Source organism: Podarcis tiliguerta, assembly GCF_965153285.1.
Source record: "Podarcis tiliguerta genome assembly, chromosome: 9".
In the NCBI taxonomy this organism is placed as follows: Eukaryota; Metazoa; Chordata; class Lepidosauria; order Squamata; family Lacertidae; genus Podarcis; species Podarcis tiliguerta.
In genome coordinates, this window is record NC_139542.1 from 12,022,309 (window position 1) to 12,037,935 (window position 15,627).

Here is a 15,627-nt window from a genome sequence, read left to right on the forward strand (position 1 = left end):
CAAACTTAAAAATGGAAAGTGTAATGCTGGTGGCCAACAAACGAGGTCCAAAGACTCTCTCATGGCAAATCTTTAAAAATGTAGTATAAACACAGACAACTGGGAAACACTGGACTGTGAGTGCTCCAGTTGGAGAAGAGCCTTTACCAAAGGTGTCATGGGCTTTGAAGATACTTGAACTCAGGATGCAAGGGAGAAACGTGCTAAGAGAAAGGCATGTTTGGCAAACCCTCACTGTGATCTGTTCTCTCCCGGAAACCTATGTCCCCATTGTGGAAGGACGTGTGGATCCAGAATTGGCCCCCATAGTCACTTACGGATTCATGGTTAAAACCGTGTTCATGGAAGACAATCTTACTTGGCTATGAGTGATCGCCAAATAATTGTGTGTTCCCATTAATCTGCACCAATGGCATAAATGCACAGAAAACTCCTGAGGCTTGGGACGAGGGTCTGTGGCTAGCCCAGGAATATCCTTCAATCTGGGCATGCCTCTTTGGATTGCTTAACTAAAGAGATTCAACCAAATCTGCAAATTAGCTTTCTGCACTCCCTAGCGTGAGTTAGGAAGGATAGAATTTAATCAATATATCCTCTCCTACTATCCACAGCATTCCCACATCTATTGCAGACTGGATTTCCTGGTATTTCCCCCTTTACTCTCCCTTAAAACAATACACACAAAAAACGGTAAAGATAGATTTACTGCCTCAGTTTTTCAGTAGCAGTCTGGAGGCAGGCTTAAAATGTAGCTACAGACATACCGTACTTTTCTGTGTATAAGACTATGTTTTTTTCTTTAAAATTCATGCTAAAAAGTGGGGGTCGTCTTATACACGGATACTGCATAGAGTGGATGTTTGATTGGTTGCTGCCGTGGCTTTCAGCGGCTATTGTGTGTGTTATTGGTTGCTGCGTCAATGGGTGGTGTTGATTGGCTGATGCTCCATCAGTTGGGTGGGTGATTGACAGCTTCTGCCGGCAATGGGACAGACAGGAGGCGGATTTTGCAACGCGTGCGGGTGTGCGATTTTCAGCAATCCCCCCTTCAAAAAGCTGAACAACCCTGCGTAACCCCCCCAAAAAAGCTCAACAACTCTGGGCAATTCTCCACAAGAAAAGCTCAACAACTCTGTGCAATCTCCCCCCCATTTTCTTAAATTTGAGTCCCCCCAAATAGGGGACATTTTATACATGGGGGCATCTTATAGATGGAAAAGTACGGTATATTATAGTTTAGATTAGGATTGGAGTCTGAGCTGTGACTCAGACTCAACACATGTCCTACATCCCTGGTCACACTGGGAGCCAGTGTGGTGTAGTAGTTAAGAGAGGTAGTCTCATAATCTGGTGAACCGGGTTCACTTCCCTGCTCCTCCACATGCAGCTGCTGGGTGACCTTGGGCTAGTCACACTTCTCTGAAGTCTCTCAGCCTCACTCACCTCACAGAGTGTTTGCTGTGTGGGAGGAAGGGAAAGGAGATTGTGAGCCGCTTTGAGACTCCTTCGGGTAGTGATAAAGCGGGATATCAAATCCAAACTCTTCTTCTTCTCTTCTTCATTGATGAAGCATCAAAGGGAACAGAGCAGAGAGAGAGAGCAGGCTGGGGACATGACCAGCTTACATAGGTTGCACCCCTTTACCTGGCTGGACACAGTGGGAGTGGCTCTCACAGGGTGGATTTCCTGTAGACCCTATGAGATCCAGCTTTCTCTGTTGTATGTGCCTTTCTAGCAATCAGAAGTAGTGGCTTTGACTGCCCTATTTTAGATATCTCCCAGTTTGTTCCCTGGTTTTCCTTGCCTTTCCCCGGATGTTCCATTCATTCACGGTACATACAAGACAAGGAAGACTGCCAACAAGTTAGAAGACTTTTAATCAGTTAACTCCCTGGCTATTAATCACAGAACAAATTAACGACTCAATTGAATTTCTTGAAATGTACATCTATTAGAATGTCAGTACAAATGCTTTTCTGAGGATTTTAAAGGAAAGAGAAGATTTGTTTCATTTAAAAAGAAAGGAAGAAGCCAGCACTCATTGCTTCTGGTGCCTTTCTAATCAGATTTGTAGAAATGACTAATGTCCTTTTTGTAGCAATATGATGAAGCAAAAATGACTTTGCAAAAACACAAGGAACTGCAAGACCTAACAGTGCTGTGGAATATTCAGATCTAGAAGATGTGCTGACATTGGTTTCAGCTGAACAATCTTTGATTGCATATCATTCTTATGGCTGGAAGAAAAGCCACAGGCCCCAATCCAGAAAGTTAGTCATGACAAACTCCTACTGAAAGTAATCAAACCGAAGTTAGTTATGACTAACTTGTTCCATCAGCTTCCATGGGAGTCACAGCTAAACAGTTTGAAGAACTTTCTCATGGTATGTAAGAGCTGTTCAGCAGTAGAACAGACCAAGATAATAATGTCAACTCACACCATAAAGAGCTCATAACCCACCTCCTCTCAGCAGCCAGACACTGGAGAGACCTGTCAGGAGTAAGCATGGACCAATGGTATCAAATAGTATGGGAAGCAGCCTTATTAGAAAAAAACTAACCAATAAACTGAATCTGACATGGGGACAAATAAAAGAAGATGCCTTCACCATAATATCAGGGCCAGATTTAGGTTTGATGAGGCCCTAAGCTACTGAAGGTAATGGGGCCCTTTATATGTCCAGCTGTCCTTTGTCAACAACAAATTGTCCCTGTTTTTTGTGTTGAATATATCCTATATGATAATTTATGGACCTAATAGGTATTTAAAGCCATTTGCACATGCAGAATGTAGGAACACTATATACTGAAATGAGCAAACCAGTGATATTTTAGGGAGCAAACTAAATACTTACATCATAGGAGCCTACATAACACAAAACACTGTTGCTGTATATAGGTTTTATTTTATTTGTTATTTGTCTTATATTTTGTCTTATATTTTTCCCCTTTAAATTTTTTGGGAGCCCCGAAGAGAGTGGGGCCCTAAGTTATAGCTTGTTTAGCTTATACAGTGGTACCTCAGGTTACAAACGCTTCAGGTTACAGACTCTGCTAACCCGGAAGTAGTACCTCGGCTTAAGAACTTTACCTCAGGATAAGAACAGAAATTGCGAGCCAGTGGCAAGGTGGCAGTGGGAGGCCCCATTAGCTAAAGTGGTACCTCAGGTTAAGAACAGTTTCAGGTTAAGAACAGACCTCCAGAACGAATTAAGTACGTAACCAGAGGTACTACTGTACGTAAATCTGGCACTGCCTGGTATGGCTCCCCTTTATCACACACACATACACAACCCAACAAGACAACGACAAGAATCCGCCAACGGCATATGAATCAATGTGGCTAACCTGATTCAAAAAAAACCCACCCACCCACCTCACTCACACATGACAACAAAGTTCACCACAGCCAATCACAAACAACCAACCACACCCTAGGCCAACCCCAACCTCTCTCACCACCAAAGGAACACAAGCAAATAGTAAAGAGAACCTGCCCAAGCGATGATGACACAAAACCCCACACATACATTTTTTTTAATTAAAGATTTACTTGATTTACAAAAATGTGTGCAATGTGTCTCTCTCGTATATTTTTTCCCCCCATGTAACATTTTTACAAATCAGTTTCATTTGTTGAGACATGGGGAAGAAAAGGGGGAAAGAGGTGGAGGGGGAAAAAGATGGGTGGGGTCATGTGGCAATCTTTCTATTTTACTTACTATATGTAGGGTTTGGTGTCATCGTTGCTTGTGCGGGTTCTCTGCTATTCACTTGTGTTCCTTTGCTGTTGAGAGAGGTTGGGGTTGGCCCAGGGTGTGGTTGTTCATTTGTGGTTGGCTGTGGTGGTCTTTGTTTTCATGTGTGAGTGGGGTGGGTGGGTGTTATGGATCAGGTTAGCCATATTGATTTGTATCCTGTTGGTGGATTTTTGTCATTGTCTTGTTGGGCTGTGTATGTGATAAAGGGAAGCCTTCTTCTATTTGACCCTGTGTCTGTTTCTGTTTATTGGTTAATTTTTCTAGTAAGGCTGTTTCCCATACTATTTGGTACCATTGGTCTATGCTTACTCCTGACAGGTCTCTCCAGTGTCTGGCTATGATGCTTCTGGCTGCTGAAAACCCCACACATACATTAGGCAGAATAGAAGCATTGCCACCCAACCCCTCCTCACTCACCATGCCCCCCCCTCTTTTCTTCCTAATGTAACACTAATGTCTCAACAAATGAAACCGATCTGTAGAAAATGTAACTTGAAAAGAGAGACATTGTGCATACTTTTGTAAACGCATAAATCTTTAATAAAAATATGTTAAAACAACAACAACAACAACAGAACAGACTACTTGGGAATGTTGGTGGACATAATATGATTCTATGGATGAAGCCATTGTCTTTCTTGCTCTATGATCTACTAGTTTAGGTGCAACCTGAAAGGCAATGTCATCTAAGCTGATTTTCTCTTTGATCCAAAATGAGTGCACTGAAGCCAGGGAGTCACACCACAATAGTTCCAAGCTTTTTGTGCCCTTGAACCACAGCTTGTTCATAGAATCATAGAATTGCAGAGTTCGAAGGGACCCCGAGGGTCATCTAGTCCAACCCCCTGCAATGCAGGAATCTCAGCTAAAGCATCCATGACTGATGACCATCCAACCTCTGCTTAAAAATGTCCTAGGAAGGGCAGCCCACAATCTCCAGAGGGAGACCGTTCCACCGTCAAACAGCTCTTGTTGTCAGTCCCCATGAAGCAAGGAATCATGGGTCAAATTTTAGCCCGTCGGAGTTAAAACATTGGGTGGAACGATTTCACCAGTTAAAACCTGCAAACCCAAGATAGTGATTTCCTTTTTCTTAATGCAGCTTTCTCCAGCTGATGCACCTCAGCCTTTACCACTCTCCCCCCTCCCAAAAAAAAAGCCCCTCTCCTAAAAGGATCTGGTAATAATCCGCAAAGCATATGAACCGCTAGATGACTGGCAATCCTCAAATCCGTTCCGCTCTATTCTTTTCCAAAGGAATGTCTCCAATCTGACGGCACTCATTCCCCTCTTAACAGATGTTGGAGCCGCGGGCTGCTGGCCCTAAGGGGGAAAGAGGCTGGGTTGTCCTTTATTGACATCCTCTGTCAGAAGTCAATAAACTGTCATTGGGTCTTCAGTAGTCCCAAACAGGTGTTTTCTTTTCCTCTCTGTCTCACTAGCAAAACCTCCTAAGATCTTGCCTATCGATGGTCCCCCGGTTACCACTTACCGCTCCCAATGACAGGTGTTCCTCTCTATTACCAGACAACAGGTGCTCCCTTTCTGACTACTGCCAAATGCAAAGAAGACTTGGTGGCAAACAAAGCCCATTTGCAAAAACCGATTGCTGTAATTAAAAGATGCAGGAAGTCCATATTGCGAAACGTAGAAGAGCTGAGCATCGGCGAGGAGACTTATAGGCCACAGATTGTGTTGCGGCGCATTTCTCCTTCCAAGGCAGATAACATCTGAACGCACGTCTTCCTTTAGTTTGAAACGGATGGGTTTAGTCGGAAGGGAGCACTTAGCGATGGGGAGGGTCCCTCGCATCCTGAAATGGAAACAGAGCTCATTTTCCATCTGTTTGCAATGCTCCTTTCATAAGATTTTTTTTGCGGTGTGTCGGAAATTGCAACCGCAGCCCAGCATTAGACTCTAACAGGGTCTTAGCAGGGGTGATGCCAGACTGAAATTGTATCTGCACAGGGCACTCGTGCCAGTTTCTTTTCTCCCTGGGAAATTACTCCCACGTAGCACTTGCCTGTGCTTCACTTTCATGAGGATGCACCAACCACAGACCATTTATTGCTAACTAGCTAAAGGCCTGTCAGGTTTGTCAGCCAGGGATGCGGGAATGGGGTCTGGAAATAGAACAGCTAGCTCAAAGCAAAAACAAAAACTACGGCATGATAATGATTACTTCCAAGCTGTGAAAGCTTTGCATGCTGATTTCTGCAGATCAGACTTCTGTTAAGAGCATAAGGGAAATGAAAGAGCCTTTGCTCTGCCCATCTAGATGAGGAACTGTATAGCTCAGTAAAGGGCAGCTTGAGGTCTGGGGTTCCCATGAGGTCCCCATCTCAGTTTCCCAGAAATAACTTTTTCTATTTCTTTTTAAATGTCTAACCTGGATTTTCCTCAAAAAATATAATCCGAAGGGCACTAGCGGAGGAAGAGGAGTACAGGGGGAACGCATTGCCCCCGTCAGCACGATCCCGGTGGGGTGCCATCGCGGCTGCCCCCCTGCCCGCGCTGAGTGCCACGCCCCCCAGGACGGACGCCACACCCCCAGGACGCGTGCCAGCCCCGCCCCCGCCTGCTCTCCACACACACTCAGTGCCAAAGCATGAAGCTCCGCCAATGCTGAAGGGCTTGTAAAGGTAAAGGGACCCCTGACCACTAGGTCCAGTCGCAGACGACTCCGGGGTTGTGGCACTCATCTCGCTTTATTGGCCGAGGGAGCCGGCGTACAGCTTCCGGGTCATGTGGCCAGCATGACTAAGCTGCTTCTGGAGAACCAGGGCAGCGCATGGAAACGCCGTTTACCTTCCCGCCGGAGCGGTATCTATTTATCTACTTGCACTTTGACATGCTTTCAAACTGCTAGGTTGGCAAGAGCATGGAACGAGCAACGGGAGCTCACCCCATCGTGGGGATTTGAACCACCGACATTCTGATCGGCAAGCCCTAGGCTCAGTGGTTTAGAACACAGTGCCACCGTGTCCACCAGCCTCTCTGTGTAGTCTTGGCACTGTCTCCTGCCTGAAACCTTGAGAGCTGTGCTGTGCTTGTGAGTGTACAGAATCCTGAGTTAGGTGAACCAATAGTATGATTTAGTATTTCTCAGCTTCTCAGCTCTGGTTCGCCAGAAGCGGCTTAGTCATGCTGGCCACATGAACTAGAAGCTGTATGCTGGCTCCCTCGGCCAGTAAAGCCCAGAGTCATCCTCAACTGGACCAAATGGTCACGGGTCCCTTTACCTTTACCTTTACCTTTAACTGTAAGTTAGCCAAGTGTTTCACTCTCTTTCCCTGACTTGCAGCGACCTGCTCGCCTGCTCTCCCTGATATGACCACATCTCCTGGTGGCAAATTCCATAGTTTAACTGGGGACTGTGTGAAGATTCTTTCGTCTGTCTTGAATCTCCCAGCATTCAGCTTCTTTGGATGGTCTTGTTCGGTTCCAGTGTCATAAGAGAGGGATTAAACTAAAACCTATCTCTGTCCACTTTCTCAATGCGGCACATCATTTAATAAGCCTTTCTCATTACCTGCTTGCTCAGCATTCTACTAAAATAAGAAGCCAGTAACATTGCAATCTTTGCTCGTACAGGTGTTGCTCAGGGAACGGGCGCATAGGAAGCTGCCATCACACTATGGGTCCATCTAGTGCAGTATTGCCTGAATACTTCAGGCAATACCTGAAGGAGCATCTTCACCCCCATCGTTCAGCCTGGACACTGAGATCCAGCGCCGAGGGCCTTCTGGTGGTTCCCTCACTGCGAGAAGTCAAGTTACAGGGAGCCAGACAGAGAGCCTTCTTGGTAGTGGTGCCCGCCCTGTGGAACACCCTCCCATCAGATGTCAAAGAGATAAACAACTACCTGACATTTAGAAGACATCTTAAGTCAGCCCTGTTCAGGGATGTTTTTAATATTTAACGCTGTACTGTTTTTAACACTTGATTGGGAGCCACCCAGAGTGGCTGGGGAAACTCAGCCAGATGGGCGGGGTATAAATAATAAAGTATTAAAGTATTATTATTATTGTCTGCACTGATGCGATGTCAATACAAACTCTTTATATAATCTATACAGAACATTGAACAATATGAAATATATGAAATATGCACTCTCTGCAAAACCAAATAAACAGAAATCTTCTAAATCTGTGAAAGTCACAGAATATGACACTCTTGATGGATTCTCTTGAAAACATAGAACCAAATAAACATAAATCTTATAGGTCTCTGAAAGTCTTTGTGGGCTTTGCAAGTCTCTGAAAGAAGCAATGGGTCAGATTCTTATCTGGTGAAAACAAGCCGTAAAGCTTTGTTTTATGATGTCCAACGCTGCCGAAGTGGTCCACAAACAGACGTAGTGAACAGTGATTCCCAATATACCCACTGTTTCATGGAATTCTTCTTCAGCACAGCAGAAGGATACAGAAATGCTTCAAAAACCCATCTATATGGTGAATGGAATTGTATGAATAATTGCTATGGAACTCTTCTTCCTTGGAGATTTTTAAGCCGAGGTTGGATAGCCACCTGTCATGGATGCTTTAGCTGAGATTCCTGCATTGCAGGGCGTTGGACTAGATGACCCTTGGGGTCCCTTCCACCTCTACAATTCTATGACTCTATTATTCTAATCCTGACTTAAGTATGTTGGTTATATGAGACCAGTCATCCCACAAAATGCCGGAGCATCAGAGTCTCTTTCCAGCATCCAAGAATGGGCACAGATTTGTGGACAGCAAAGGAATGGGTTCTTGTTATTGTTCTTATTGTAAAAAACATCATGCATGAGTACTTTGGAATCCAGTGTGTGTAACATATATCTGTAGATTGGAAAAACATAGATAAACCTTTTGAAAAAGAAAAATGTAAAGGAGAGATTTGGGGAGATGAAAACAAGGACTGTCGAAATAATATGCCAGTGATTTGCTTTCATTAAGACACAACATAATGACAAAGCTATGATGCATTTCACGGATCATTGAAAGCAAAATATTATGTATTAGAATGTGAATAATGAATACGTTTGCCCACAAGTACTATTAATGCTGTGATGTTGATTGATGTTTTAGTTTAAATGTAATACATGGTGGTTTTAGGAGCTGCTATTGTTTTTTTAAAAAATATTTGAAAGTATTGATGATTAAGTGTATGCATTTTGATTGTCCTCTTGAGAGCGGTTTTTTGGTATATCGTTGTTTTCAAAACGTATAAAGAATTCTATTAAAGGAGAAGGTTGTGTTTCTGAAGGAAAGCTGGAAGAGGAGATGAGTAAGGGAGAATCACAGAATCATAGGCTTGTAGAGTTGGAAGGGTCCTGAGGGTCATCTAGTCCAACCCCCTGCAGTGAAAGCGAGTCCACCACCTTGAGTGGGAGTCCATTCCACTGTCGAATGACTCTTACAGTTGTTTTTCCTGTTACTTAGTTAGAATCTCCTTTCATAGAATCATAGAATCATAGAGTTGGAAGGGACCACAAGGGCCATTGAGTCCAACCCCCCTGCCAAGCAGGAAACACCATCAGAGCACTCCTGATATATGGTTGTCAAGCCTCTGCTTAAAGACCTCCAAAGAAGGAGACTCCACCACACTCCTTGGCAGCAAATTCCACTGTCGAACAGCTCTTACTGTCAGGAAGTTCTTCCTAATGTTTAGGTGGAATCTTCTTTCTTGTAGTTTGGATCCATTGCTCCGTGTCCGCTTCTCTGGAGCAGCAGAAAACAACCTTTCTCCCTCCTCTGTGTGACATCCTTTTATATATTTGAACATGGCTACCATATCACCCCTTAACCTCCTCTTCTCCAGGCTAAACATGCCCAGCAGTTTCTTGTAACTTGAATCCATTGGTTCAGGTCCTACCCTCCAGAGCAGGAGAAAATAAGCTTGCTCCATCTTCCATGTGACAGCCCTTGAGATATTTGAAGATGGCTATCACATCTCCTCTCAGTCTCCTCTTTCCCATGCTAAACATACCCAGTTCCCTCAACCATTCCACATAAAGCTTGGTTTCCAGACCCTTGATCATCTCATCTTGGTCACCCTCCTCTGTTCACACTCCAGCTTATCAATATCCTTCTCAAATTGTGGTGCTCAATCAGTTGAGAGTGGCAGACAGCGTGGTGGAGCAGAGGAGCAGACCTGATGTCCCGGCAGGTGAGTTGCTGCTGTTTACTGAGAGGGTGAGGAGTGAGTTGACAGGCAGTCCATTGTGGTGCAAACACACCAGTTGGACCAATCCAATGTTCCTGCCATTGCATTTCCACCTTGAAGCTCTCACCAACCCTTTGCTTCTCCCCTTTTCCCTCTCAGTAAGCAGCTGTGATTCACCTGTCAGGAGGTCAAGGAAGCACCTCCTTCCCAGCTTGCCACCTGCTACTCTCAGTAGGTAAGTGCTAGAATAGTGACATATGAGACCTCAAGATGGAAACCTGTTTTACTTTCATTGTTTAAAATTCCAAACAGTGAGGGTCCCTGAGGAACCCACTGGCCTGTTTTGTCTGCATTTCTTTGTGCTGCCGTTCCCCCTCGCCCTTAATCATGTCAATTTGTTGCTGTGGTTTGTGAAACACAAGAGCAATCAAGTACAACATTCCTAGAGTGAACATGTTTACACATGGGGAGGAATGTTTGTCCAGCCAGCAGGTAAACTTCCTGTTTCCTTCTGGGCTAGGACAGACTTCCTCTGCATGTGACTAGAGGTAGGTGTGGCCTCACCTGTGCGGGTAATGACAAAAGCACAGGGCAGGGCAGCCATCTCTCTCTTTTTTGACTACATGCATCGAAGAAGCAACATCTGCTTAGCCAAGGATGCTTTCTTGGCTCCAGCCAAGAGAGGACAAAGGGACTGTCTTCTTATGATATAGTTTCCAGGTATATGTTACTTTTCTAAGCTAAGTCTGCCTTCTGGGATCCGATTGTGAACAGAATGATATGTGAGTAAACTCTTTTTATACTTTTATAGAAGACTGTGTCGTGTCTTATCTTTTATGAGGGAATAAGGGGAAAATACCAGAACAGTTATTATAGAGGCTTTAGCGAGCCTGAGCAAAAGCATCCTCTGCAAGTTTAAAAAGGAGAATGTTACTCTGCTAAAATTGTGAACTTGTTAACACAAGTTTGAAAGGCTATAATCAGACAATATATCCTCTCCTGCATCCCTGAACATTCCCACAGTTACATCATTTAAAGGCCGATTGTTTTTCGTTTTTCTTTTTGTAAATACAGTTTCACTTACAATACACACTGCATTGTGGGTTTTGTAGTCTTAAGGGCTGCATAAACAGTCCTTCTTGCATATGCATCTCTTGCTCAAGGGAACAAAAATGGTTTGTTGTGAAGGGTTAAAAAAAAATCACACCGACACAGATGGTTTGGCACAAAAGAGGTTAAAATAGCATGAGAAAGCGCAGATGGCTTGGTGCAAAAATGTCAAAAAAAATATTGCGAGAATGCAGATATTGCAAGAACACATGATGGTTGTTCTTGTAAGCACAACTCGTAAGTGGATTTGTCAAAGGCATGGTGGATTTCTATGAACAGCTGCCAACTTTTTTGGATCTGGGGTTCAGAAATGGCAGAACTGCTATATTCAACCCAAATTCCACTCTTTTCAAATTTCAGGAGCAACTCTAGGCTAAACTGTTCCAGGAAGAACTTTTATGGAGTGAAGGTCTGGAGAAAAAGCCTTGCAGATTGGAGACAAACACACAGTTGCTCCTATATATGGAAAGTATCATATAGAACTGTAGTCCCCCACCCCCATAGACCACTTGAAGATAGCTGAAGGTTTTGGTGGACCACTTAATGATTTTTCTGCCTGTTTTAGCACTTGCAATGCACTATGTAAGATGCTGGGTGATTTTTAATTACCGTATTTTTTGCTCTATAAGACTCACTTTTTCCCTCCTAAAAAGTAAGGGGAAATGTGTGTGCGTCTTATGGAGCGAAGGCAGGCTGCGCAGCTATCACAGAAGCCAGAACAGCAAGAGGGATTGCTGCTTTCACTGCACAGCGATCCCTCTTGCTGTTCTGGCTTCTGAGATTCAGAATATTTTTTTTTCTTGTTTTCCTCCTCCAAAAACTTGGTGCGTCTTGTGGTCTGGTGTGTCTTATAGAGCGAAAAATATGGTATATGCTTAATGCTTCTACTTTTTCTTGTATATTGTCTTTTCTATTGTATTATATTGCATTTTCTCGTGGGTATGGGGGTAACCTGGGCAACCCGGGGTGCCAACTTGAATAAAATATTGGGGTGGCTGGTAAGCCCTTCCCCACATAATCCATCACATTACAGGCACACTATTTGAATGGCAATGCCCATCAACATAGGAGAGGGGCAGCCTCCTCAAAAAAAGATAATTTATGGGTGACCAAAGACCTTTGGGCCCTTAGGATTTGAAAGCTATGAATCGGTGTGTGGCTTTTGCACTTCAAAATACCATTAAAAACAAACGCCAAGACTTCAGGTTGACTTGAGGCCTAGGGTGTCGACCCCTCACTCTACCCCCTGCTTCTAGGGTGAGATGCTAGTCCAAGAATATCAGCAAAGTATATATATATTAGGGGACGTGGGTGGTGCTGTGCGTTAAACCACAGAGCCTAGGACTTCCTGATCAGAAGGTCGGCGGTTCGAATCCCCGCGATGGGGTGAGCTCCCGTTGCTCAGTCCCAGCTCCTGCCAACCTAGCAGTTCGAAAGCACATCAGAGTGCAAGTAGATAAATAGGTACAGCTCCAGTGGGAAGGTAAATGGTATTTCCGTGCGCTGCTCTGGTTTGTCAGAAGTGGCTTAGTCATGCTGGCCACATGACCCAGAAGCTGTACGCTGGCTCCCTCGGCCAATAAAGCCAGATGAGCACTGCAACCCCAGAGTTGGTCACGACTGGACCTAATGGTCAGGGATACCTTTAACACACACACACACACACACACACACACACACATTACTTTACCAGATAGATAGATAGATAGATAGATAGATAGATACACGATCAGTGTATATTACGATCAGTTAGACACTCTGTGTTTTCGCATTCTGGAGAACATTCCTAGCCGCGCTGGGATTATGATTATTTTGTTAAGGTAGCGCGCAACTTAATGAATCATATACATCAGGGAAAGGAGAAAGTGGAGAGCGCGTGGGACGGGATAATTCCCGGCTTCTTGCAGGCGAGGAGACAGCCAAGGTCTCACGCACAGGCGTTGTCCTAACCGAAGGGAGTGAGACTCCTGGTGGCGTCGGCGGTGTCTGGATGGGAGCGCGCGCGCGCCTTGAGCATCGCACACGTCGGGTTAATAATTCATTGGCCAGTCAGGTAGAGGCGGGCGGGGCGAGGCGCGGCACGTAGCAACCCCGGGCCAGTCTTGTTCTGGAGGAGACTCTCATTTGCAAAAAGACAACGTCGGGCGCTCGAATCCTGAGCGTCGCCAGGACGGCCCATTGACTTCACTAGGGCCACCCGCGCCTGCCAACACACCCCACAAGGCGGCCAAGGAAACGGAAGTTTGCCCAGTCGGTTCTTAACGGCGTGAACATACATACACACCTGGGGAGGGGGTTTGATCCCTGGTGGTTTTAAGGAGGAGCAATGACTTCCAAGTGAAAGGGTTCAGCTAAATCTTGTACAGTATTTTAAGATAATTTTCTCCCGAGGCCTCCCGATCCGAAACTGCGTTGGAGGCAACACGAAGGCCAAAACAGGTGATTTCTGTCCCCCGAGGGTTCGATCCCGGATCCCGTTTTGCAACGTCATTCCTTGCGGATAGGAAGAGCGTTCATCTGGGCATGTACAGAGCAGCATCTCTCCTGTCATTAACCACAGCCAAACTTAATACTTTTGGGAGGTAAAGAAAGGAGGTTGGTTGTTAGTTCAGATAAGTCACGGTTCTCAAAGTTTGAGCCTTTGTATCCCTTTTTATTTTTACAGCAATTCTAGTTTTAAACAACAGTGCTTATGATAAATAAGATTGTGAATTTGGGTTTAGTTTCTTTTCCGTGAAGATGCCACTTTAAAAACAGCCGGTGGAGCGTCTCACCGATTTCAGTGGGAGCTGCTTCGGAGTAAAGTCCACAAAGACCCGGCATTTCCCCAGTAGTGATGTTTGGAAGTGAGAGCTGGACCATAAAGAAGGCTGATCGCCCAAGAATTGATGTTTTTGAATTATGGTGCTGGAGAAGACTCTTGAGAGTCCCATGGACTGCAAGAAGATCAAACCTCAACATTCTGAAGGAAATCAGCCCTGAGTGCTCACTGGAAGGACAGATCCTGAAGCTGAGGCTCCAATACTTTGGCCACCTCATGAGAAGAGAAGACTCCCTGGAAAAGACCCTGATGTTGAGGAAGATGGAGGGCACAAGGAGAAGGGGACGACAGAGGACAAGATGGTTGGACAGTGTTCCCGAAGCTACCAGCATGAGTTTGACCAAACTGCGGGAGGCAGTGGAAGACAGGAGTGCCTGGCGTGCTCTGGTCCATGGGGTCACGAAGAGTCGGACACGACTAAACGACTAAACAACAACAAGAATACCCGGGCTGCTTACAGATTGGGCGGACAGTGAAACGCTGGAAGGCCTGCCTAGTCCAGCATCCTGTTCTCACGGTGGATAAGCAGATGGCCACGGGAGACCCGCAAGCAGGATCTGAGCGCAACAGCGCTCTCGCCTCCTGCGCCTCGCAGCAAGTGGTATTCGGAGGCGAACTGCCTCTGTCGGTGGAGGCAGAACATAGCCACCGCAGCTAGGAACCAATGATAGCTTCGCCGATGCAATCCAAACATCAGGGCTTCAGTGGTACCTGCGCTGGCCTGCCAGAAACATGCCTTTTCCGAGACTCTTCTCCAGACCTGAAATACCTTTCCACCTGGACTTTCCTTTCCTTCCAGCGAGGAGGAGCGTCCCCTGCCCTATTCCGCAATCTGCAACCGGATCCACTGCCTAGTTAAACCGGAGTCATGCCGCAGCTCTCAACACGCACACACAACACTCCTGTCCGTCAAATGTTGCTGGACTACAACAGCTCCCATCCTCCCTGACCATTGGCTACGCTGGCCGGGGCTGATGGGAGTTGGAGTCCAACAATACCTGGAGAGCCATACAGGTGTCCCCCATCTCCTGCACAAGGGCGCAAGTAATCTCCACTTCCACACACTGAGGCTTACTTCTGAGTAAACATGTTTAGGGTGGCGCTTCCGCGCGCGCGCACTTTCCGCCTTCCTTCCTTATTTTATTCTTCATCCCTATCTGCCAAGCCGGAGTGAGCTATGCAAGACCGCTGGACGACTATTCTTTTCTAGAAGAAGGTTGCCCCAAGAATACAACACCCTTGTTACATTTTTTTTTAATATTAAAAAAATCAACGTCAGCTCTATTCCAAAGGTAGACTGCCTCTAAAGGTGGACGTTTAGCTATCTCACTTACTGATCGCTCTTCCTTAAGGTGGCTCTAATCTTCTCTAACCTAATGGCCATCGCCAGTACTGGTGGCAGGGAATTCCAGGGACCCCGCTCGGCGGAAATCATCCCGACCTAAGTGGTTTGTGAATTGAGCTGGCTTGATCCTTTTCCCCAACATCACATGAGTATTGGATCCATTCTGTCCCACTCCCGTTCAAGTTGCCTCCAGAGAATGTGGGCTGGCTGGGGGTGGCTATATTTCCCCCCTCCTCCGGGGAGCCCCTTTCGCTTGTCTCCGTTTATGAATTATTCGCAACCCGCGAGCCTTGACGGGGGCGGCGCGGGGGGGGGGGGCGGAATCAGCCTGCTGGTGCGTAAAAGCGCTGCTGGCGCCGAGGGCCGCGCGTCCCTGGTTCGCTCTGCGCTTCTCCAGCGTGGCCAGGGGTGACCCTCGCCTCTCCGCCGCCGTCTTCTTC

The 15,627-nt window shown here is 45.8% G+C and overlaps 1 protein-coding gene across 2 annotated transcripts in view; it reads left to right on the plus strand.

The window, feature by feature from the left end:
* PRDM8 (PR/SET domain 8) overlaps positions 1-15,627 on the plus strand; it is an 88,689-nt gene that overhangs the window by 35,812 nt on the left and 37,250 nt on the right. The gene's annotated exons all lie outside the window — the stretch shown is intronic.